This window comes from Xiphophorus hellerii, chromosome 17, assembly GCF_003331165.1.
Source record: "Xiphophorus hellerii strain 12219 chromosome 17, Xiphophorus_hellerii-4.1, whole genome shotgun sequence".
Classification (NCBI taxonomy): Eukaryota; Metazoa; Chordata; class Actinopteri; order Cyprinodontiformes; family Poeciliidae; genus Xiphophorus; species Xiphophorus hellerii.
This window is the reverse complement of record NC_045688.1, coordinates 6,264,824-6,289,021: the sequence shown is the minus strand read 5'-3', so window position 1 is coordinate 6,289,021 and position 24,198 is coordinate 6,264,824. Positions and strand designations below refer to the sequence as shown.

Sequence of the window (24,198 nt, the reverse complement as noted above, 5' to 3'; positions counted from 1 at the left end):
CCATGCCAGGAAGTGCAACAAGTCTCAGACGGCTCAATTTTAATTTTTTTGTTTTTTTCACCCGTCCAGGGGGTCTTTTGTGGGCTCTAGTGTCTCTTATATGAAAGTAGGCTGACAGGAAAGGGGGACAGAGAGGAGGGAAGCCATGCGGCAAATGTCGTCGGGTCCGGGAGTCGAACCCGCGACAGCCGCGTCGAGGACTCAGGGCCTTCAAACATGGGTCGCGCTATCCCCTACGCCACCACGGCACGCCCAGACTGCTCAATTTTAACATACTACAGAAAAGATTATCGATACATAAACATTTCTCTAAGATTTTAGATAAAGAACATTGTTCCCTCCACATCTCATTGATATCACATTAAAAAAGACATTTGTTATTCGGCCAAGGGGAAGATTTGATTGGCATGCTAAGAGCTCATTTAAAAAAACAGCACTGGTATCATGTTAATGAGTGCTCCAGGTTTGTGAAGCAGAAAGGTGGGCGACCCCGGATTTCCTGTTCCTTAACGATGTTGTCTGTATCGACTAAGCAATTACAGGCGAGGAATGATCAACAAGACAGACACCTGCTTCAGTCAGATTCTTTGCCTCATCACAACCACGATAATTACAATGCAGACCGTTCGACGGTTTCTACAGAATAAACACTCATCATCAATAAGGTTACACACACCATAAGGCCCAAACACATGACCAGTCAGAATACAGAAATTAAAGTGTTTTGTTCAAATTGAAGCCCGACACTAAGAAAAAAATGCTACGTACCTTAAGAGAAAAAAGAATATATGTAGAAGATTCATAAATAAAAATAATATGATGTAATTTTAATAGAAGGCATTTCTTTTAAAACAAACAAAAAAGTAAATACTTTCCATGAGGTCATTTCAATAATGACGCACACTGAAGTAGTCATAAATGCTTCGTACACTTTATTCTCTAATAACAGCAATGCACACCAATATAACTCACCACCAGTGACTAATATAATGAGAGGCTGATTCCAGGTAAGTCTTTGAACTCACAAAGGTAAACCCCAGCTTCACTGTTTGAAAGGAGAGTTACCATAGCCCAGCACTTTGATCTACTGCCCGTTTTACAATGATTGGGTTATATTTTGTTGCAAAACACTAGGTCACTGCAGAGTCCATGTCTGCTTCAAGCAGAACACCTTTCCTGTGAGAACATGCCTCATCAATCTTGGCCGGATATTAGAGTTGAGTGACAGGTGCTGGGATGGCCAAGTTGTTCTGTTCCATTAAAGTGAAAAGACATGAACCCATTACCTCTGGGACCATGAAACGCCCATCTCTGGGGTTCAAAGAGGTTAGTGATGTCGCACATTAACCCTGGCGGCTCAAATAAAGCAGCTTCAGCAAAAGGATGAAGCATTTAAGGAAGGGGAGACTTTGGAAAGACGATTTGTCTGCTGTTCAAGGTTTTGGTCTTAATCTATCCAATTATAGGATAATTACCATAACCATACACACAATAAAAAGATCACAAACAAACGAATTGTGGCTGTGACCTTGGGAAACCGGTTTGGGTACAGACTCGACTTAGTAGCAACATAGTTCCTGTCAAACTGAGGTAACATAATATGACTGGTTATTGGTCTGCAAGGCCACATAACAGGACTTGGTAACAAAACATGTCAAGTTGCAGACAGGATTATTTCAAAACAGTAAAAACTGAAATCACACAGCACCAGTAAAATACGTTTAGAGAAACTCTGTCTTTTTTTCCCATGTCAGCCACAATAAAGAAGCAAGAATAAATCAAGAGATCACGTAAGGCAAAAGCAAATCAAAAAAAGTATTACATACACAAACTAGTAAAAAATTATTTCAACACCATGTATTATGTGCTGGTCAATATAATGCTATGTCACAAATTTAAATACAAAATACATGCACTTTAGTTTGTGGCTGTAGCATAGAAAACTGAGGCATCCATACATTTGCAAGGGATGGTAATTGCGTAATAATCAGGTCCAGAATGATTATGGCCTATCTGACTGCCGCCAGATAGTTGATCTGTTCAGAGACATGCATCCATTCCATTCAGCCAGTAGAAAAACTGCGCAACTCAGATATAAAATAGTGGCTTCTGATTTAAAATGTAATCAAACATGTAATGAGTGCTGACAGTTTCAGGCTGTGCTCCGTCTTAAAGACGGTGCACTCCTTTCATCTACAGCTGCAGTCCTTGGATGAATGTTAAACTTAGTAAAAAGTTGACAGATCGGGCAAATTTAGAGATGATTTTCGCTCCTGGTAAATTAGTGTAATAATTCTTTTAATTTATTTTATTTTTTTTTAAGTTTTGCTTCCTTAATGGTGCACATTTCTGCAGGTTGAAGGCAGTAAATTAAAAACTTTAATTCACCCAGCAGGCTGAATTAAACAGACAGAAAGCTGACAGAAAACTGGAAATGGACATAGGGTTGAGTCTCTCAGATGTGGTTACTTTAGCAGATAAATTATGTATTAAAACTGAACAGGTGGTGGGGGACGGGTAGGCAGTTTTTTTTTCTTTTTCCCCCAGAAGATGGGAGAGAGCGAAGCAGCTGGGGAATTCGTAACAGAGACCACGGAGCAAGCAAAGGAGCGAAGGAGAAGGAGAGAGAAAGAGATCCTCCCCAGCTTCGTATCACAGCCAACAGATGTTCTCCCATCAAAGAGGCAGCAGGCAGTCAGCGAGGCTACTCAACCCCAGCTTACACGCCTAATGTGACCCCCACTTACGCTGCCAAAACTCGCATACAGGCAAGCAGACACGTACGAGACGGCGAGGGGCTTGAATGCAACCTGAGGCTATCATGCCGGGCACTTGCAAGGTTTTTCTTTTTCTTTTTTTTTTTTTTTAAATCGACACAAATTGATCCTCCTGAACACGACTGCATCAGCTGGAGGAGGAACGGACTTGTCGTCATGCAGACAAAATGCAATTAGCATTAAACTCTAACTTGCACCTGTCAAAGATGGGTGCTATGAACATAAGAACCGAGAGGGAGCATAAGGTTGCCATAGAAACAGAGCAAATGGGTGTATAATCAAAGCAATGCACAAAAATAACCTGTACCTGTGCTAACGTGCTTAAAGGTGCCACCCTCCTCCGCTGGCATGGGAGACCAGACGGCTGAGAGGATCGGAGCGCCGTATGCAGATGAGACACACAGCAGAACCACCACACACACACACACACACACACACACACATCTTCCCCGGAGGCAGTTGCTCCGGCATATGGAGCCTTACATCAAATGGCCTGTTTTTCTAACCGGAGCGGTGACTGTGTCTGTCCGCGGCCATTAGAACATGATCAAGCAGAGAGAGATCACAGCAATAAAAGAAAAAAATAATCATAAAACAACAGCGGGGAATAAGCACGCAATTAAAGTTCACCACTCCAAAGCATGGCGGAACACGGTTGAGTTTTTCATTCTTCAAAAGAATTAGACGAATGATGAGAACCGATGCAGGGATGGAGGGCGAGTAAAATACATCAGGAACAGGAAAAGTCTCCTAATGTACTAACTGTCACCATAACCTTGATGACAAAATGAGTTGCTACTGAAAGAAAGCGGGAGGAAACAGAGACGAACAGGGCTTGATTTGGCTTTGTTTACTATGATTACACAAACTGTTTGGCCTCACTGATTTTCAGGTATTTGGGTGATCAAGCAAGCAGCATCTTTAGTCTCACTGTCATTTCGACTGGGCACTAAGTGATGAATGATAATAATAAAAATCATAATAGAAATGATTACTTGTTAGAGATGCACCGAGAAATTGTCAGGTGACAGACAATTTTCACATTGTTCAGCCATGAATGGAAACTCAGAATACAAACGCAGAATACATAACCGGACAACCGGATTGGATCCTAAAGTACTCAAGTTCTTTCCAAGTGAATATGTCTCCAAGGTAACAATTTTCATTTATTTCATTTCACAGTGACAAGTAATGTAATCAAAATAGATAACATTGCTTTTAAAAATGTCATCTTTATGTATTTTGTCAGTAAGGGTCCTTTATATAACCTTGAAGACGTATTGGTGAAGTTGGGCTCCCCAGAAATGCGCCCACCTGCCTTGGCAGCATGCAGAGTTAAGAGGAGGCAGCAGTTTGAAGCCCATGTGTCCCTATTCTGCTCTTTGCTGCTTTTGTGTCGCTCTAGTCTATAAAATGCCTTTCAGCTCAACAGGATTATTGTCATTGAGAGGACACTCTCCAGCTGATCACTGGAAATTACTGAAGAGTTTAAGGAACAAAGAAGGGAATGGGGACAGAAGTTTATTTTGTCTAAGTATGCAATTAAAAAGCAATTAATCAGCTTGGTAATTAAAAACGCTACATGTGTTGCCAACAGTTGCCATGGTGGCTTTGTTGCTTCTTGAGCTTTTCTCTGCAGATGATTTCTGATGGCTGCTGGTGGGAGTGAGGCAGTGGCGACGGCGCTGACTCGCAGACTGACAGAGGGGTTAATATGGCAGCGCTGAAGAGCATAGAGGGGAAAAAAAGCAGAGCAAAAAGTATGAAAATAAAGAAAGGAGAAGGACACAGCACTAAAGAGAAAATCTGACATAGTTCAAGTCTGAATCACTTCCCACATGTCGTGTTTTGTATTATGATTCAAATGCCTGACGTTTCTCTTGTACAAGGTTTCTTTTTCAAGGGATGAAAAAAAAGGTGAGATAATCACAATCCTCTCTTTGAAATATCTTTAAATGTTACATTCTTTTTACACACAGGCAGATAGCCAAAATGAAGTTTGTGGGAGTGTGAGACTCATTTTGACTTTAGAAAAGGATATCTGATAATACTGAATGACGCTCTTTTGGATCCCATCAAAGTATGTTGGTCAAAGTTTACTAGCAGATCAACAACCCCAGTCCATATTGGAGAATTATGTTCTTCAAAATATGTTCTAATCAAAACAAGAAAAAAAACCCAATTTTTTAGAGCTCAAGACAAGCTGTGTACTCAAGTTCAGTATTCTTGTATTTGTACCGAACAGCTAATGTTTTCTAAACCTCTACGGCGAAATGATGTAAAATTCCCTGGAAAACCGAAACTAAAAGAAGTTAAAAAAAAGATAAAATAAGGAGGGGCAAGAAGTAAACACACTGCTTGCCCCAACATATATATATATATATATATATATATATATATATATATATATATATATATATATATATATATATATATATATATATATATAGCTGGAACATGAGAAAATGTATAAAAAGAGCCTAGCACAACAGTGGGATCTGAAGTGCAAGGATGATGAGATTCTGATTACATAACTGTCTCTCCCCAAGGCAAGAGAGAGGGAAAGAAAAAGACAGCGGCTCTAAAATGCACAAAAAACACACACCCAAAACTAACAGAGTAGTCCCATTCTCTAGATGTAAAGTGTTTTCTGCAGGCAAGAAAGCATCGAGCTGAACACAGTCTGACCTAAATTAGACGGAAACTCTTACAAACTCACTAAGATCTCTTCAACATTGAGACATTTCTTTCCCAGGTAACTTGAAAGTCCTGTTGAGGACATTCCAACCACCACACTTCAGCCATCTTTTCTGTAGACTAATGAGGGAAAACGAATCGGGCAAGATGCACTCTAGACTGCTCACATGGAAAATGTAACCAACATACATGATTTTATAAGCCTCTTGTTTCAATTTAGATTATATAAAAACAGCCTGTTAAAACAGATTTGCCCTTAGTGAATTCAGAGACTGAGGTTAAAAACTGAAAAAGTCTTTAGGGATGTAATTTCTTTTTTATGCAAATGTGCTAGAAATCCTTCACCTCATTCACATGACCTCTGAATATCAGAGTTTTAAATGTAAGTCTAAACAAAACGTTATCTTGCACCGAGACTCAAGTAAGAACTCAACCAAACACTTGATTTTGTTTCCACAAAACTTTATATTTAACAAATATGTAATTTTCGTTTGGTATTAGAAAAGTGTTTTTGAATTGAACAGTATAAATGGTAATGTACAGCATGAGGGGAAAAGCATTAAGCTTCAAACTTAAAAAGATGGAAGGAGAAACGGATGAAAGAAAGGATGGACAGATGACTTGATAGATGAATGGATAGATAAATGGATGAACGGACATTTGGGCTGCGTTCACACTGGAGCCTGAAGTGACCCAATTCCGATTTTTTTTGATGTAATGCGAGCTGTATCCGATCTTTTCATGACAGTCTGAACAGCACAGGTCGGATTCTTTTCGAATGTGACCCATATCCGATACGTATCCAATTCAAATGCGACCTAACGTCCAGGTCGCATACCTCCGAAATGAACGTCACTGATACTCAACAAATCTCATTATTCTGCGTCTTGATACGCGCAAACGGGAAGGAAAACAACAACCATGATGGACTATCTGAGGATTAAGTTGTCAATATGCTGCTCCGGTCAGACAACAACTTCAAATGTGTAAGCTATGCTCCACCGTTAGCCTCCAAGTTTACTTCCGCAAACACTGAGCACTTCTTCTTTTCATGGTAGTTGGCAGAACACTGAGAACGCTGACGCTATTGCGCCCTTCACTGCGCACGTGGGACACTTTCAGGTCGTTTGCCCGTTCAGACTGCAGAATACATACAGGTAGCATATGTGCGGCAGTGTGAATGGCCCTGGCAAAAAAATCGGAATTGGGTCACTTTATGCTGCAGTGTGAACGCAGTCTTGGATGGATAGAAGGAAAGCATTATGAAGGAATAGAAAAAAGGATGAGAGGGAGAACATCATGGATAAATGAGAAATGTAGGATTGGTAAAAGGTTGAAAGGAAGAAAAGTTGGATGAAAGGAAAATAAATGGACAGATGCATGAAAAGAAAGGATAGAAGATCAAATGGACAAATAGTTTAAAAATGAATGGCAGAAAATAAAGAATCATTAGGACATTGAATCAAGGAATAAAGTACAATTATTGTGAAATATACATTTGTTTTTTCTCCTCCTACTTATTCAAAACTGGAAAATCCTTAATGAAATTCCAGACATTTACAGGAACCCAGAACATTTTCTCTTTCGGAGTAAAATGCACAGGCACACACTTTATTCAACATCCTGGCAACAACTGATTCCTACGAAAAAAACAGATTTAAACCCAATAACGGATAATAAACCAAAATGTAGTCATGTAGTCTCTTTGTGGCAGCGCATTAGAGCGCATGTGGAGGTAGGCAGATTAATAAATAGGATGCCTAATTCAGGGCTTAGATTGTGAAAATGTAAAAAGCAGATGGGGGAATAAGGGAATCAAAAAGACAAAGAAGCTGAATTAAAGATGAGATTGGGAAAGAGAAAAACAGGGGTTGATAGTGTGCAGGTACTGGAGCAGGAGCAAATGAATAAAAAGAAAGAAACAGTGGAGGGGTTGAACAGAAGAGGACTACGCACGAGGGACGCAGTTGGAAGGTGAACAGAGGAGAAAGAATAAGCAAATTCATTTAGGAAAAGAACTGGCTGCTCAACCAAGAAACAGCCTGACAATGTGTCTATGCGCAGGTAATAAAGAGAACTGATGAGGCGTTTGTGCCCACTTCAGCTATACAGCAAACTTCTTCTCTCCTTCCACTGCTAAAAGTAGACTGGCCTCATCCGTTTTAGCTTTGCATTATTTTGACAAATATTCCTAGCAGCCAAAGCGCTCTCAGTTCTGCAGTTTGCAATCCTGGGTCATCACTTTCCATTTCTTCTATAGTTCTAATCTAATAAAACTAAACAAAATAAAAAGTTTTACTCATTTAAAATAAATGAGGACTAAATCCTTGTAAGCCCAGCATCTCTACTGTAATTCATTTTCTTTACATTTCAGGTCTCAGTACAAATACTGACTTAATTTACAGTTAAAAATTGAAAATAAAAATGTTTGCATTCTTAAACCTTAAAGCTTCCCTACCCATATCAGACATAACAAAGGCAACACATACTTGTCATCTTAAATAACAGTTATATGTGATGCATCATCATTTTCTCATTGCTTTGTAACTAAAAGAAGAGAGCCTTTATTTATCAAGCAGAACAAACGTTAGCCTAACCAGCAAGGAGAGCACCTAAATGATGCCCCCAAGAAACAAATATTTGCCATTTCATTAGACAAGAGAGGACCAAAGGAAGTAAAGGCATGGAAAATGTAAGAGAGGAATGCTTCAGTGGCAGCCCACATTAAATAGAGTTAAGTGTGGCTCCAAGCACAGGCCTTAAAAAATGTCAAAGTGTGTGTAAATGACTATAAATTGCCTGCATCTTATTTTTAGCCGAATTGTGGATATCACACTCTGTCTTGCTTCATCCATGATTAAATTAGAACTATAAGAGAGCAGCCCTGAAGCTGGATGAAAATGTGCATATTAAATGTTTTAGCATTTCCTTGATGGAACAAGAATGCATAAATGCCAATCAACATCAGGGGAAAATGTCATATTTGCATGGGGGGAAAAAACAGGAAGGAGAAACTGAGAGGATGATGGGTAAAATTCTCAATTAAATGCCTTGCAAGAATAAGGAAGTGTCACTGCTGGGTGACGGTTACTTCATCCCTTTGTAATTCCATACTTTAGAAATCTGGCTTATGTTGTAGTTGGAAAAAAATAGGTGTCAAGCATCAAAGAGCGACTGACTTAGGGCGTTACTTGTCTGTTCTAAAAACTATTTAACAGAATTTTCTACATTCGATTCAGTCGACTGTAACAAAACATTATTTTATGTCACCAAATGATCTTCCAGCATGATTCAGCTTATATCTGGGCAGTTGAGGACAAAAGGGGTAAACAGACAGAAAAAAAATTATTGATATAGTAAATTTAAAAATATTAAAATTGCAGAAAAAGTAAACTTTTATGTGAAGCAGAGTCATTGTAGTTTTAGGACCTTGCAGTCTTGTTTTTGTACCAAAGTATGAAAGAGTCAGATGTGATTCAAAGAGGCTCCAAATAAAATTTGGTATAAACCAACACACAGGAGAAAATAAAAAACCAGGGTGGATTAAAATGAAAAATAATCAACGTGTTCCAATGGTCTGGTGCTCTGCAGGTTTGGGTCAGAGCCTCCCGGAATTGTACACATTTCATTTTAACGGAGGCATAAAAGAGTCGGCTACAACAACTCCCCGTCAAACCAAGTGGAAAAGTGTTTCCTCACACATTCCCAAGAGGAACTAGTCCAAAAAAACAGGGCAAATAATCCACCAACCAAACTGTAGTCCTTCACTATTTTAATCAGCAGAAATGAAGGTGAAAATAAGTGAAAAAAGGGAGTAAAAATGGGGGAAGACTGAATTTTAAGCAGTAGGGAGGCCTCATAAGCACAGACCACAGGTGTTTTTCCATTGTGGTTGATGAAGCTTGGTGTCAATCTGCTGCGATATAAAGAACTGCATTAAAAGAAATCACCTAAGATATTTGGATAATGAGGAGCTGAAGATGGTGAAAAACCTGCACCTCTCTGATCTGAGAAGAGCTGCTTGATTGGAAGAAGTATAATCACCATTACTTTGATCCATATTTAAAGCACAATTATCTAACAGTTATTTATTGAGTCTAGAAATAATACACTTAATGTATTTAGACAAAGTGTACATGGTGAAAAATGGCAATATCATTTTGATAATAGTTCATTTTCAGTCAGTCAGGCTTACAATCCAATAAACCAACCATCCCTCCATACACTCAATCAGCCAAACAACCCTCCATCCATCAAACCATTCAGCCAGTCGTCCACCCACCCAATCAAACACCCATCCATCCAACCAACCAGCAATCGCTTCACTTGAGAAGCTGGCACTAGTGACTTTTGGTGTTTGTTCCAGACGTGCAGGCATTTATGCATGTTATATCTTGATCACCATTGAAAAATAATAATTTTTTATCAATAGTTTTTGTTATTATGTAGAGCCAAACTAGAAGCTGATATTCAAAATGTCAGAGCCATTTCATAGCATGCGTGTTTTGTGGATGTCTTGGGATTAGAGGGCAGACATTAATACATATAAACAACAACAACAACAAAAAAACAAGATAGAAACATATAACCAAATACAAAACAATAAAGTGTGATGCACAGAAATAAATCAACTAGATAAAAAAAGAGTAGAAGGAAAACTGACCAGGCACATCACATATGCACAGATGACTAAACTAAGAGGCCTACTTCTGAGTGTGTACTTCTTCCTCAGGACCGGACTGATGTCCTTGTGCCTTGATGCATCTTTCAGATGACATTTAAAACGTCAGCATGTAATCCTGCAACTCATGTAAATGTATAATTCAGCAAGCAGAAGGTGAGACTGCTCAGACGTCATTAAGGAGGTCTTAGTTTCATGCCTATAAAAAAAATAAATAAATAAAGCAGGTTTGTGCCCTTGACTTTGCAGGTGACTGCAATATGCGTGGTTGCACAGTCAGTCAGATGGTGAATGAAGCACATAAAGATGGAAAGAGTATTTGTGTGTGATTTTGCAGGTCTGTGAGTATAGGTGACAGACTGCTGAATTTGCAGCTCAGAATTGGGGCGGGGGCAGGGAGATGAAGACCAGGAGAGAACTGGGAGGTGGGGTGTAAACAGCACACACACATCAGTAGGTCCACTGATCTCTTTCTCCATCATTCGGTCTCTCTGCCTCCGGGCACTAAGGGTCCAGCTTGCCGACTAAAGTGGGGGGTGGTGGTGTCCTCGGAGAGTGAGTGTCTGTGCAGAAGTGTGTGTGCGCAAAGTCTGCACAGGCTTAAAGCATGTTTGAGTAAGCAGAAAAGAGACAGTGAGAGTATGGTGTATGCATGTGTGGCGCTCCTTCCATCTGCAACCAAGTTAGTGTGAGCAGGGATGTGCACACAGCACACTGAGAATCAAATTATGTAATCTGTTGGCCATATGAAAAAGCCTCTGTCAGCTCTTTGCTTTTGTGTGGTTGGTTCAGTTTGGGCATACAATGCTGAGAAGAAAGATGACAGCAGGAGTAAAGACACGCTCAAAGCAGACGAATCCTCATGTCATAGTAAATCACAAACAATCTAGGCACTCAGAGGCGGAATCATGCATTGTGCGAGAAGCCGGAGAATTACTTGCACATAATAGCGACCAGTCCTTGCCATCTTTTCCAGCGACATAATGTCCCGCATGGGTCACCTCTCCCATCGAGACCACCCTGCGGGCAATAATGTCCCCTTGCTGTGATCCCCGTCCTTTCACACTTGCCAACACAAACTATGCTGCCTCCATCTTGCGTGCCTACTGACACTTTGACTGTAAAGCAATGTGTTCTCTCACTGAATGTGTTGATTTGCAGCAAGCCACATGAGACTTGAGCCACTGATCTAAAAGGCTACACACCAGCGTTTAGCCTAAACCTCTTCTCTCTGGCCTCAGCTTTCAAGCAATAGGAAAAACCATGAATTATCTACATCCTTAGGATAGTAAATAGTAAATGGACTGAACTTGTTTTGCCCTTTTCCAGTCATTTTGACCACTCAAAGCGCTTTACATTAGAGCCAGATTCACCCATTCGTACAAACAGTTATACACTGATGCAGATTGGTGTATACATACATTTACATGTCTTTTAAATGCATTTAAAAGCATACATTTCTGAAGAATATAAAATCATGTTGAGAAATATCTCAAGACATTGAAGTGAGTTTTGAAAGCCTTTTCTCTTTAATTTAAAGCATGACTGACATTTAACCTGCGATTCTAAATGTCATAGTTCATTCATAATTATATCTTTGATTTTATGGAACAATATCTTAAGGTCTTCAAGCATCTAATAATGTTATGGTCCACCACTTAAGTAATTATTCTCCCCCCACCCTTTTGGAAAATGATTCCTCTGCATGGAGCCAAACACTTGGACAGATTCCCTCACATTAGGCTCTGGGTGTATGCGAGTGAATGCCTAAGGGTAGTTAAGGTTTAGTGGCTGCATAAACCAAAACATTAGCATTGTCAGTCACATTGCTTGCTAGACTGCATCAGTTATTTGTGCTGTTTGGTGTTGGATTTTCTCCAAACAGCGCCTTTCATTATAGTAGAAAAATCTCACTTTGTCACATTTTGTTTTCTATCATCATCTGCTATGGATTAGTCCAGAAGTTTTTTTGTTTAGATGCAATTTTATAGACAAACTGCACTGAAGAGTTGTTTTTCTTTCATTTTTTTCCTCCAAGAGAAGGGCCTCTCCCCCCATCTGTCAATCTTTAAAATGCTTACTGCCGCTTCCTGAGTCTCGGAAGTCTGCCTGGGCTTCATCATTTTTCTCAACATTGCAGAGTTTAAAACTGGGGGGAACGACCCTGCCGAAGATCGACTTCAGAAAGCATTGGAGTCTGTTGTGAAAAATTTAATCCGAGGTGTTTGGGAGTAACCTCAGTCTTTCCAAACTGACAGGTAGCAAATCAGCCTTTTCAGAGAATATTCTGGATGTCTTTCCTCCTTGTGTTGTTTTAGGTCAAACTGAATCATCCCACACCTGCAAGCAGCTAAAATGTCTGTTTCTGTAGACGTGACAACATATTAGTTTAGGTGCATTTATTAAAGACCATCTGGCTGCTTCTTACCATCTTAATTCATAGCAATAAACCTGGGCTTAAGCTCTTTACTGCACACTGTTTTCAGAGGGTTTATTGACCTACTTTTCAGACTTAGGGGAAAAATCACATTGTTTTATTATTGCTACTTCCTGGCACATAAAATTTTATAAATGCAGAGAGTAGTTGACATCAGCATCAAGTGGGAACAAATATAGCCAAACTTTGGAGGACATATAGTTAGTAGTAACTTAAAGCATTTTCAATGCTGAATATAAATATAAAGGAGCAAAAAAGTAGGAACAATAGGTAATTTGAGCACTGCAGGATGAGGACTGCTGCACCATGAGTCATCGGACTCTCCACACCTGTTCACGGCTACTCACACCCCCTCAAAGTGATTGAGTCAAAGAATTACTGTGCAGAGAAGCAGAGACCTTGAAGTTTCAATGACTTGTGACTGCTGCTGGACTGGACAACATGATGCTGTGGATGTGACAAAGAAGAGCGTCAATAAAGTGCTCAAAGGTGAGTTAAGACACAGTTAGCTCAGCTCTGGCAAAGCTTTATCCAGTGTTCTCTGAAAGGCTAAAAACTGATGCAAAATGACCTCTGACACATTGACTATCTTGGATGTCCATCTGTAGGATGACAAAGCAAAGTTTTTTAATCTAGTAGTTAAAGGTTGCCTAGGTGACTTATTGTGAAAGTGGGTATTTAAGTATTCTCAATCACATTTTTTTTTTATTTAAATGTTTTGACAACACTTACCTTCAATCAGCAGTTTATCACAATACTTTGCCTTTTTTTAAAAAATCCAATATTCACCTATTTCAAATCTCACTCAAAATTTAACTAGAGCTTTTGGATGATTGAGTGGGGAGTCAGAAGAGCTTAGAAAATACTGAAACATCTATAATTACTACATTAGAACTTCCCAGTCTTTCAATAAATGGCTGAGGTATTCCACATCCATCAACTGACAGAAGATGAAAACAAAAGTGGCAACAAAGAGTAACTCATTTGCTTTAGTGTTCTATTAAAACTCCTTTACAAGCCCTACAATTATTATGAAACAAAGAAAAAACAATTTCATGCTGGGTAATTTTGTTTTCAGAATGAGAACAGCCAGGGACCAAAATTTAAATAGGGATGATATGATCAGTGAAATAAATATCTGAAAAACAATTTTTGGGAAGCAGCTGCAAAATGAGCCAAATGTACTGCATTATTTCGCTGCAAAAGTTGTTGTTTTTTAATGATAGTGTTGAGGACTACCATAGCTTATTCAAGAAAGGGGAAAGAAATGGAAAAGAGAAATACAAAAGACTGCAAAACAGAAAGAACAGATTGCTTCAGGATTGAAGAATACACTGAGCATAGTAAAATAGAACTATAATTCACAGAAAATAAAGAACACTGCTGGTATTTTATTTTGTGTAGACCATTACAACTGAACTGAAAGTAAGCAGAAAGACATACAATGCTCCTAGGAGTTTTACTATGCTTTTTAAAATCTATTGTCAGTGGCTTTAAATTGCTTTAAAATATAAAGTATGACTCTTCTTTTCAATTGCAGAATGCCAATATTTTTTTAGCATTATTATCATGTTTGGTTGTAATGTTTGCCAATAGTGCCTTAAATGTCAGTTAAATTTCTCAGGAACAATACTTTACATACAGCTGAAGAAACACAAGTCTGCCATCTCATAGGACTTGTAGTTTTTGTAAAGAAAATAATTATTGTTTGGTGCTTAATATAGCTAATCCACGACATGTGTAAAGGTATAGCCAACACTTTAATTTGGAATAGTTTTCTGTTGAACATTTGGGAATTCAGCTGAAGAAGCAGGCCAAAGCAGGGCCTTTTTTCCTCCCCCGCTGACAGACACAAAGCTATAAAATTTACACTCTGATAGGAGTTACAGACTCTTTGGCGCCTCTCCCCGTACCTGGCGCGGCCCAGGACGAAGTCGTCCGCCCTTTGACTTAGATAAAAGCCAGACATCGGAGCTGAGATAGGGGGAGTCCCAGGATCTCTGGGTGTTGAGGGAGTTTCTGATTGGTCAAAGAACGGAACGCCTTGCCTGCATATATTAAATAGGGAAACACCTTTTTACTTTAAGATTCCGTGTTAAGAAAAAGAGAGAGTTTTTTTTTTTTCCATCTTTTCCTCCACATTTTGGGCGCCTTTGTCTGTCTTTTGTGTTTCGTGTTGTCTGTTCTCTTGTCTGTATAAAATGTATATCTCTGTACCTCTGCAGCTTTGTTGTCGATTGCTTTGTATGAGATTAAACTCCGTGATCTGTGACGTCAACACGTTTTGTTGTTGTTTCGTTTTAACAGCACGCGGTTGCGGGTCGCTCATGGAGAACGCCGCTCGATCCCGGGCAAAAGGAAAAGAGGAAGGATCCAAAGGTTTTGTCCAAAGCTAGCATTTAATGATCCTCATTTTTTAATATTTGGGGGCTTCGTCCGGTTCTGGAATCTTGGCGGGTGGCGGTCTCTCCCCGATCGATCCGTCCGGCTGGTGCGGTAAGACGTTTTTTAATTACTCTTTTGTTGTGCGCAGCCACGCGGAGTTTCGGAGCTGCAAGGGTGGATAGTTTTGCTCTTAAAATAGTCTGTTGTTAGTTATAATTGGAATTTAACGATAGCCTGCGGTAGGCTTTGAGTGTGTGGTACACTGTATGGAAATACGCATGTACAGCGGACCGTAGCGGGTTCAGACTGAGGATTTTGCGCTCCCTCAGTTGTAAAAGCTGGGTTTTCTTAAGTTTATGTCTTTTTCCCTGGAGACCCATGGCTGTGCTCCTTAAAGAAAGAAATTTAGGAATTGTGTATTTTGAAATAACCTGGGGTAGGTTTATTCAGTGTGTGGGACACTAGACAGGTCTGAGGTAGGCCGTCAGATAGAATTTGTGGTAAATTCATATTATAAGTTTGTGGTAAACTTTGAGTGTGTGGGACACTAGACAGGTCTGAGGTAGGCCGTCAGATAGAATTTGTGGTAAATTCTTATTTTACGCTTGTGGTGAGCTTTGAGGTTGCATTTTTATTTTTAGTTGGCGCCTTCTTTGTATTTTTGTTTTCCTTCTCCTCTTCTCTTTCTATTTGTCTATTGTTCTGTTTAGTGTTATCTGTATTTGTATGTTTGTGGTGTTTTTGAAGCTAGCGGCTCTTTTGTGTGAAGTGTGCGTGCAGAGCTCTGCGTGTGTATATGTGTGTGTGTGTGGCCGTGTGTGTGCGCGTGCACGACTTCGGGCTGGCTGTGTGTTTCAGCAGAGTGTTAAGTTGTTTGGATAGCGCTGTGTGTGTGAATTTGCATTGATTTTGCTGCGTTTTATTGTGAAGTTATTATGGACACTGAGTTGCGACACGTGCTGTACGCTATTTTATGGTCGGGGTTCGTTGAAGAGTCGTAACGGGGAAAGTACAACGATGGCGAAAACGTGGTCGTTTAGTTTAAAACATAAATAAATAAATAAAATAAATAGGAGTTCAGTACATAAAACTGGTACCAGAAAACAAAATTATTGGTTGTGGTTTGATTTTAACATAACTTTGAGATGTCTCTCTTTTTAAACGTGCACGGGGATTTAAAAGGTTACTGACGATTGGGGTTTAAAATTAATTAAATTGACACATGACAACATTGGACAATTTCTGAAGCTTCAGTAAATTTCATATAAATTTTAGTAAAATTGATATAAATTACAGTAAAATTTGATAGAATAATGACCACAGACTGACACTTGGGGACTGATGAAATTTTGACTGACTATAAAACCTGGCCAGATGTGTGTGTTTTGTGTTTTCTGTAATGTGTTGTGTGTTTTTGTTTGTGTTATAATTCATGTTGGTTTGACAGAGTGTGTGATTGGAGATAAAATACCATTTGGTATTTTATGTCATATAACTACTGAATTTTTCTCAGTGCTGTTTGATGGTGCAAAATTTCTAGTTTTTACAAACATCCTCTGTGTTAAATTGAACTAACTTCTTAAAATTAAACAATAACAGCAGTAACTGTGACCTGCAGTGTACAGTTTGGAAGGTGATTAAAGGATAGAATCTTGATAAAATACATTATCTGAACAAATTGAAATTACAATATGGGTTCTACGGTTAAATAAATGAATAAATAAATAACGAAAGAAAGAATAAGCCAAGAAAATTAGGTCACAGAGGATTCTAGAAATGCTGTCTTGGCAAATTAATAGTTAAATACATAAATATGCTGAATGGATAAATAGATAAATACATAACTGATTAGGTACAGCTATGAAATAAATTAAATAAAAATTTATATAGACTTGAGAACTGAATAGTGGATATAATGTTAATTATTCCTTCTAAGGCTGTGAAGGTAGTAGGAAAATGGAATGACATACAATGAGTAAAATAGGATTTTTTTCATGAGTTGAGGATAAGAAAAAAAAACGAAGATTTTTAGAGAAACAGGCTCTAACTGTAAGAGGTAATTGTTCAGATAACAACAAACTGCAATATACAACTGACTCTAGATATTTTCACAATCAGTCTTTTTCAAACAGACCAAAACTTTAAGATAGATAAAATATTGTTAAATCTACAGGACTTACGGATAATTAGATAGGATAAATTAGAAGTCACTCTCTTGTTAAATAGAAATTGGTTAAATATAGAAAAGTTTGCTAAAATTTACAAGATTTGTTGTTGAAGGATAACATTAAGTTTGAAATAACTTATTGGTTAATAAATAAAAAAGATTATATGGAACTATTGTAGAGAATCAATATTAAACTGTAATACGAGATGATTCAATACTGCCTATAGACAGACGAGAGGGCTTCGAATAAAATAAAATAAGAAAATTAAGTAAAATAAATACATAGAACAAAACAAGAAGAAGCGACAAGTATGTTTATTTAAGATATGAGAATAATGGAGCTCAGGGAGGAGTTTCAACCCCCATTCACAGAAGTTCAGCACGGGAGAACAAGCTACAGCTGTGCTGTAATTTCTACCCCCACTAGATTCAACTAATTAACATGTGAAACCTTTTTGCATATCACTAATTTTAAGTACAAAGCAACCTCTGCTCACAGCAGCTCAGCAGAAAAGAACAAACAACTGTAAGGCAAATAATTTTCTCTCCCATCGTTTAAACTACCTCCTGGAAAATGTAAAATATAAGTTTGTAGCATCGAAACACTGAGTCGCCTGTCACACACAGACACTCTTGGTAATGATTTTCTGTTTTCCTTTCATATTACTTTATATATTAAGTAGTGAGTAATTTAGGATTTTAATCTTTACATTTCTTTACATTAGTCTGATTTTTTATTTGGCTATTTGTGTCAGTTCTTTGTTTATTTTGTTAAATATAACGAATTACTTTCTTTCTTTTGAGTTATCAGTTTCCTCTGGACCCGTTCACCAGGGGATAGGGAATTTTGGTCTTTAGTTTAATTTTTTTTTCATTTGTAGATTTGGTTATATTCGGACCAGTATTTCTCGAAATTTATCATTTTTAGATTTTCTCAACTAAGACTACATTTTGAATTTTTTCAATGTCTCTCTGGCCGGTTTATGCAACACTTTCACAGAGTCTTAATTGGTAAACACGTTTTGTCAAACGCTAGTGAAAAGTTTTGAGAAGCTTGTAAAATGACTTATTTGACAATCATAACAGTAATGTCCTTTACAACTGTAATGTGAAGTATTTTGGGAAAATAGCAATTTTGAAGGTTTAAACCATGCAGAATGAATTGTTCTGTTTGATTTTTGAAAGGTTTATTTTTTGGGACAAAAGGCAGCCTTAAATTTGGGTAGTATTTTTCAGTAAAATAATAATCCTGTTTCATCATCATCGTTATTTCACATAATAGAAATATGATACATTAGCCAGTAATGTATCATACAGGGGGGAGAATATGTTACGGATTTATTTTTATTTTTATATTACTTACGTAATTTACTGAAACTTTTATTACTTAAACAAATTTTTTGAAGAACATGTCTGATATGTGTTACACAAAAAAGTGAAACGAAAATATGGTCTGATAAGTGCTTATTTTAAATGGATTTGAGTTGTTCTCCATTAAAAGATTTTCTGACAATGGGCTAAGGTATGTTGATACAATAGATAAATTTATAGTGATAATGGAGCATATTTTGGTTAATTAACTTGGGAAAATAATTATAGAAATTAAAATATTATTGTGTCAGCCATTTTCAGAGCATTAATTTAATGGAGCATGAATGTTTTAAGAAATGTTTTGAAGAATCTGTCATTGATTAAAGTTATCATTAATCAGGAAACGTACACAGGTGGGATTATAATGGTTTTTTCTAAACTTGATTTTTGTTTTGATTTACATCCATTTAAAACGATTTTGAATAAAACTTTAAATTCGACGACAAGTATAAGCCTGGGTACAATTGGTGTATTTTGAAAATGTCTGGATTTGTTTCATTATAATTTCTCCAAGTCTAACTTTTGAATTTTGTTTAAGGAACGCATGTAAAATGATTTACACAGATAACCAATAAGATCTAGTTTGTTCTATGAAAGTAATTTAAACTGGACTGTTTAATTCACATTGTTATTCATTTTGATGGTAAATGTAAGCTTTACAACTACATTTTTAAGTTTTTGTTATTGTTTTGTTTCGTTTGTTTAATCCTATTTTTACAAGATTGGTTTAAGAAAAGATCTGCATATGTTTAACATTCTGGGAACACGTTACTTTGGAAACATGTCTTTTGAAGCAAATGATTACAGGGTTTTGGTGTTTTCCATCGGTTAGGAGCTATAGTATATTATAATAGAAACGTAAATTGAAGGGATCACATCCACCATTTGATGAACAGAACTGGACAGAGTAGGAGATAAGGTTTCAAGTGATGTGTTGCTCATGGTTTTACACACAGACTGCCCTGGAGCTCGGAGCTCCAGGACTCTGGACTCTGTCATACAAGCTGTGTCATGCGAGGCGGGGGTGGGGCTCCTTGGAGAAGCGGCTTCACACTTATTTCGAAGATAACAGCCACAGAGCCACGAGCGTTGGAGGATTCACTTGAACACAAAGTGAATTGAAGATGTTTGTGTTGAATTACACAAATGAATGATGCCTTTGGATAAATCTGATCTCTGTCTTGTCATTATAGTTTTGCAGCTGGTTTCCTGGTGCCCTGCGGATGTGGTCTCCTTCAAAGTCTGCGTTCTTTGATAAAAAGGATTAAAATAATTTCCCTGGATGGAAAATAACAAAACAAATTTATTTTTAGGTGAAACCATCGTTTGATTATGCTGACTGTAATGAAGATGATATTAAAGAATGTGGTAATTGTGTTTCTGAGGCTAATGAAATTCATGTTGAACACAAAATGACTGTTTAATGACCTGTGACAGGTCGTTTCTTGAGGTTTCCAGTCGAAGAAGATCAGGCTACAAGAGGATCATCATCGACATTAATTTTTATTGCGTGTTTTTCGTTCGTTGGGAACTTTGAAAAGGACTTTCGTTTCGTTTTTTGCGCGCATTTTTTGAACATTTTCCTGACGAAGACTTCATATTTTTTAAGAGACTGTCGATGGACATTTAAAAAAAAAAAACAGAAAAAGACGAGCAGCAGATTGTAACTTTGTGTGTTTCTCATTTTGGCAGATTGTAATTTTGTGGTGAATGTTGTCCTTTAAGTTGCAGACATTTCTTACTAATTTTTCTATGTATGTTTCTGTTTTATTTTTTCATTTTATACTTTGGGTTTTGTTTGTCCTGTGTTTTTGTTTTATGATTTTATATTTCTGTAAGGATGAGTCGTTTTTACCCTTGGGTTTTGTTTGAAAAGGGGGAACTGTATATAATTAGGCTACGTCAACCTTTTGTTTTCTATTTTTTGTTTTGTTTTATTTTTTTAATACATAGTTTTGGTTCTGCATTAGAAGGCTTAATCAATTTTTATTGAGGTCTTTTTGAAGACCTCAAAAGGGGGAACTGTAAAGAAAATAATTATTGTTTGGTGCTTAATATAGCTAATCCACGACATGTGTAAAGGTATAGCCAACACTTTAATTTGGAATAGTTTTCTGTTGAACATTTGGGAATTCAGCTGAAGAAGCAGGCCAAAGCAGGGCCTTTTTTCCTCCCCCGCTGACAGACACAAAGCTATAAAATTTACACTCTGATAGGAGTTACAGACTCTTTGGCGCCTCTCCCCGTACCTGGCGCGGCCCAGGACGAAGTCGTCCGCCCTTTGACTTAGATAAAAGCCAGACATCGGAGCTGAGATAGGGGGAGTCCCAGGATCTCTGGGTGTTGAGGGAGTTTCTGATTGGTCAAAGAACGGAACGCCTTGCCTGCATATATTAAATAGGGAAACACCTTTTTACTTTAAGATTCCGTGTTAAGAAAAAGAGAGAGTTTTTTTTTTTTCCATCTTTTCCTCCACATTTTGGGCGCCTTTGTCTGTCTTTTGTGTTTCGTGTTGTCTGTTCTCTTGTCTGTATAAAATGTATATCTCTGTACCTCTGCAGCTTTGTTGTCGATTGCTTTGTATGAGATTAAACTCCGTGATCTGTGACGTCAACACGTTTTGTTGTTGTTTCGTTTTAACAGCACGCGGTTGCGGGTCGCTCATGGAGAACGCCGCTCGATCCCGGGCAAAAGGAAAAGAGGAAGGATCCAAAGGTTTTGTCCAAAGCTAGCATTTAATGATCCTCATTTTTTAATATTTTGAAACCTTAAAATATTGCTTTACAGTGATGCTTCCATATATCTAGGGTGAAATAAAGACAATTACCTGGAATGTACTGGCATAGTGAAGGTTTTTGCATAGTAAGTCAGCCAGTGCAATGTTCAAATGTAGCGAGTTGCTCTAGAACCAAAACAGTTGCCCTTAGCCATGTGTTTATGTACTAGAGCGTCGGAACTGGAATGAGGGGACAGCCAGTCGAGTCAGCTGGACATCTAACTTTTCAGGAGGGAAAAAGAAAGCTTAAACAAGATTATATACTTCCATCAGGGTCTGCCAAGGACACGTCAAACAGTTCAAAGTCAGAAAGATGCTGCTTCAAGTACTTCTGACAAGTACTGCTGATTGACTGGTGAAGCATAAGGAATGGCAGCAGCAGATCCCAGATTTAGACTTTTTTTTTTCTTCCAGGGAGTTTTTCCCTCCTCCCTTCTCCAAAATAGAAGCACAACTGATGCAGGTGCCTGACTCAGTCAGTTTTATGCAGTCCTCGCCGTCCAGTACGATCCAAAAACTGTCAAAGCAAATGAAGCAAAGGGGAGCATGACGGCGGTTCAATGATCAGTTGAAGGAGGACGGAAGAAAGGGGAACGTGATGAGAGTGAGCGTAAGGAGGCGAGAACGTTCAAGAGATTAAAGTCAGACAGCGGTGTATGAAGAGGACTGAGCTGGGCTGAGAGAGAAAAGGGGCGGGCAGCGATCAAAGAAGAGTCCTGTGACATGAAATATCTTAACAAGAGTTGTCACATAGTCTTTTGGGCTCTTTTCTTCTCCCTCCACCCCCTCCCCCTCCATTGTCTGTTCAACCACATTGAGACCCATCAGAGTCTGTTAATCTCCTTCAAGGATGGGTAATTACATTGAAAAACAATATATCAAGAAAGCCCTATTTGGGTAATATTGAGTTCAAATTGGTCATTCATTTTTGGATGAGGCACAAAATGGTTGCCACAGGAAATTGGCAGAAACTAGGTCACTATAGGATCAGCTGATCTAGGCAAATTTACAAATCCGCCATGTTTCTTTGATTTCTTGATTCTCCTGGACTCCAGGGAACGTTCAGGACTGTAGAGATTTTTTTGTATCCATCCCGACCAGTGAATGGTCTTTCAGACTTTCAGGTTTTACACTACAATCAATAGGGGACATATTCACTGCACTCAGGTGATTTCCATTGAACTCATCGTGAGACTAGTACTAGCAATTGACTGGACCTCTGTTGAATTAGGTCAGTCACTTCAAAAAAAGAGTAAATATTTATGCAATAATTTTATGTCAAATATTTACAAACAGTTTTATAGAAATAGTTTTCAGTTTGGCATTAAATGTTTTTTGTTTTTTTTGTAAATCACAGTGAAAAAAGCCAAATTTAGTTGCTATTGATTTGTTTCTGAAAACAATAAATGTGTAAAACACCAAACGGGGTGAATACTTTTATAGGCATTATACTTATATAAGCAGAAAATAAGCAAAAAGCTGTCAACACAAGAGGATTGAGGAAAACAAAGCTTAAATTTCTAACAGAGCACTTCTGGGATTATAGATTGATTTCTTTTTCATGACCCCGCTTCTTAATTTCTGAGCATTTCATTTTTTTGAAATGAGATCGTCCCCCAGGCATAACCGATAAATTGACAAACCAACTCCCACACCTGCTCAGTCAGAGAACTCGCATCAAAGCTACAGCCAACATCTCTGCAGTCAAAGCCTCTGCTCCCAATCCACAGAGCCAAGATGCTGTTGCTTTTTTGTCAAATTTATTTCTATCGCCTGCAGCAAGAGGAAACGGGAAACACATGAACAGCCGCTACAAGACACTTCATATTAAAAAGACAAATTCACTTTTTGTTTTTTTGTTTTTACAGCCTGGAAATGCTTTCCCATTCAGCCCTATATCAGTATATTGTTCAAAATGGTTGGTCTCTTGACACAGAAAAAAGTATTTAAATAAGGTCCATATATTTCTAATTTTTCTAGATGAGGTAAAAACTTTGGAAAGTCCATCCCAGAAGCCTAATGTTAGCCAATTTGGACACCAATTGGGTCCAAATTTCAAACCTCTTGTTGATTTGTAGTAAAGAGAATTTGGCAGTCTGTGCTGGAAACCAACCATTTTAAAAGGAGAAGCAGCATTCAGATTCTATTCACCACAAATCTGGAATAAACTTCTTGAAAATTGCTAGAAAGCTGAAACAGTTTTTCTAAATCAAAGCTAAACACCCACCTGTTTAGAGTTGCCATTGATTAGTAATAAATGGGACACTGATCAACATATTTGATGTGCATTGATGAGTTTGATGATGGTATTTGACAAAATGTAATGTTTATTGTTTGTTTTTGTAATTGCTGACTGTATCATGATTTTATGGCGTGAAGCCCTTTGAACTGCCTTGTTGCTGAAATGAACTACACAAATAAATTTTATTAAATTAAATCAACTCATCCAACCAGAATTACACAAAAATCTTGTTGGGAGTCATAAAAAGAGTTCAATTTTTTCTGAAAATGTAAAGTACATTTATGCAAATATTACTGAGAAAGCATATATGTACATATACATATATATATATATATATATATATATATATATATATGTATATATATATACATATATATATATATATATATATAGACTGTAAATGGATGTCTGAATCAGTGTTGATTAGGGAATGTCCACCTGAAATTCAAAGTTTCTATCAATTCTGAAAAAGGAAGAGTTGAAATTCATAATTAAAAGCCCAGAAGTAATATTATATTCATGCCCAATGCACTTATACTTCTGACTGCCACTGTATGCATATCAACTACGAAAAAAAAATTGAAGAGCAAAGAGATTCGGAAAGACACCCAGATGTACAAGTCATGTCTAGTACATGTAGGGAGAGTTTAATTTGCTGTGAGCGC

The 24,198-nt window shown here is 37.8% G+C and overlaps 1 protein-coding gene across 1 annotated transcript in view; it reads right to left on the bottom strand.

Moving 5' to 3' along the window:
* Positions 1-24,198, bottom strand: part of snd1 (staphylococcal nuclease and tudor domain containing 1) — a 188,126-nt gene that overhangs the window by 43,429 nt on the left and 120,499 nt on the right. The window lies entirely within an intron of this gene.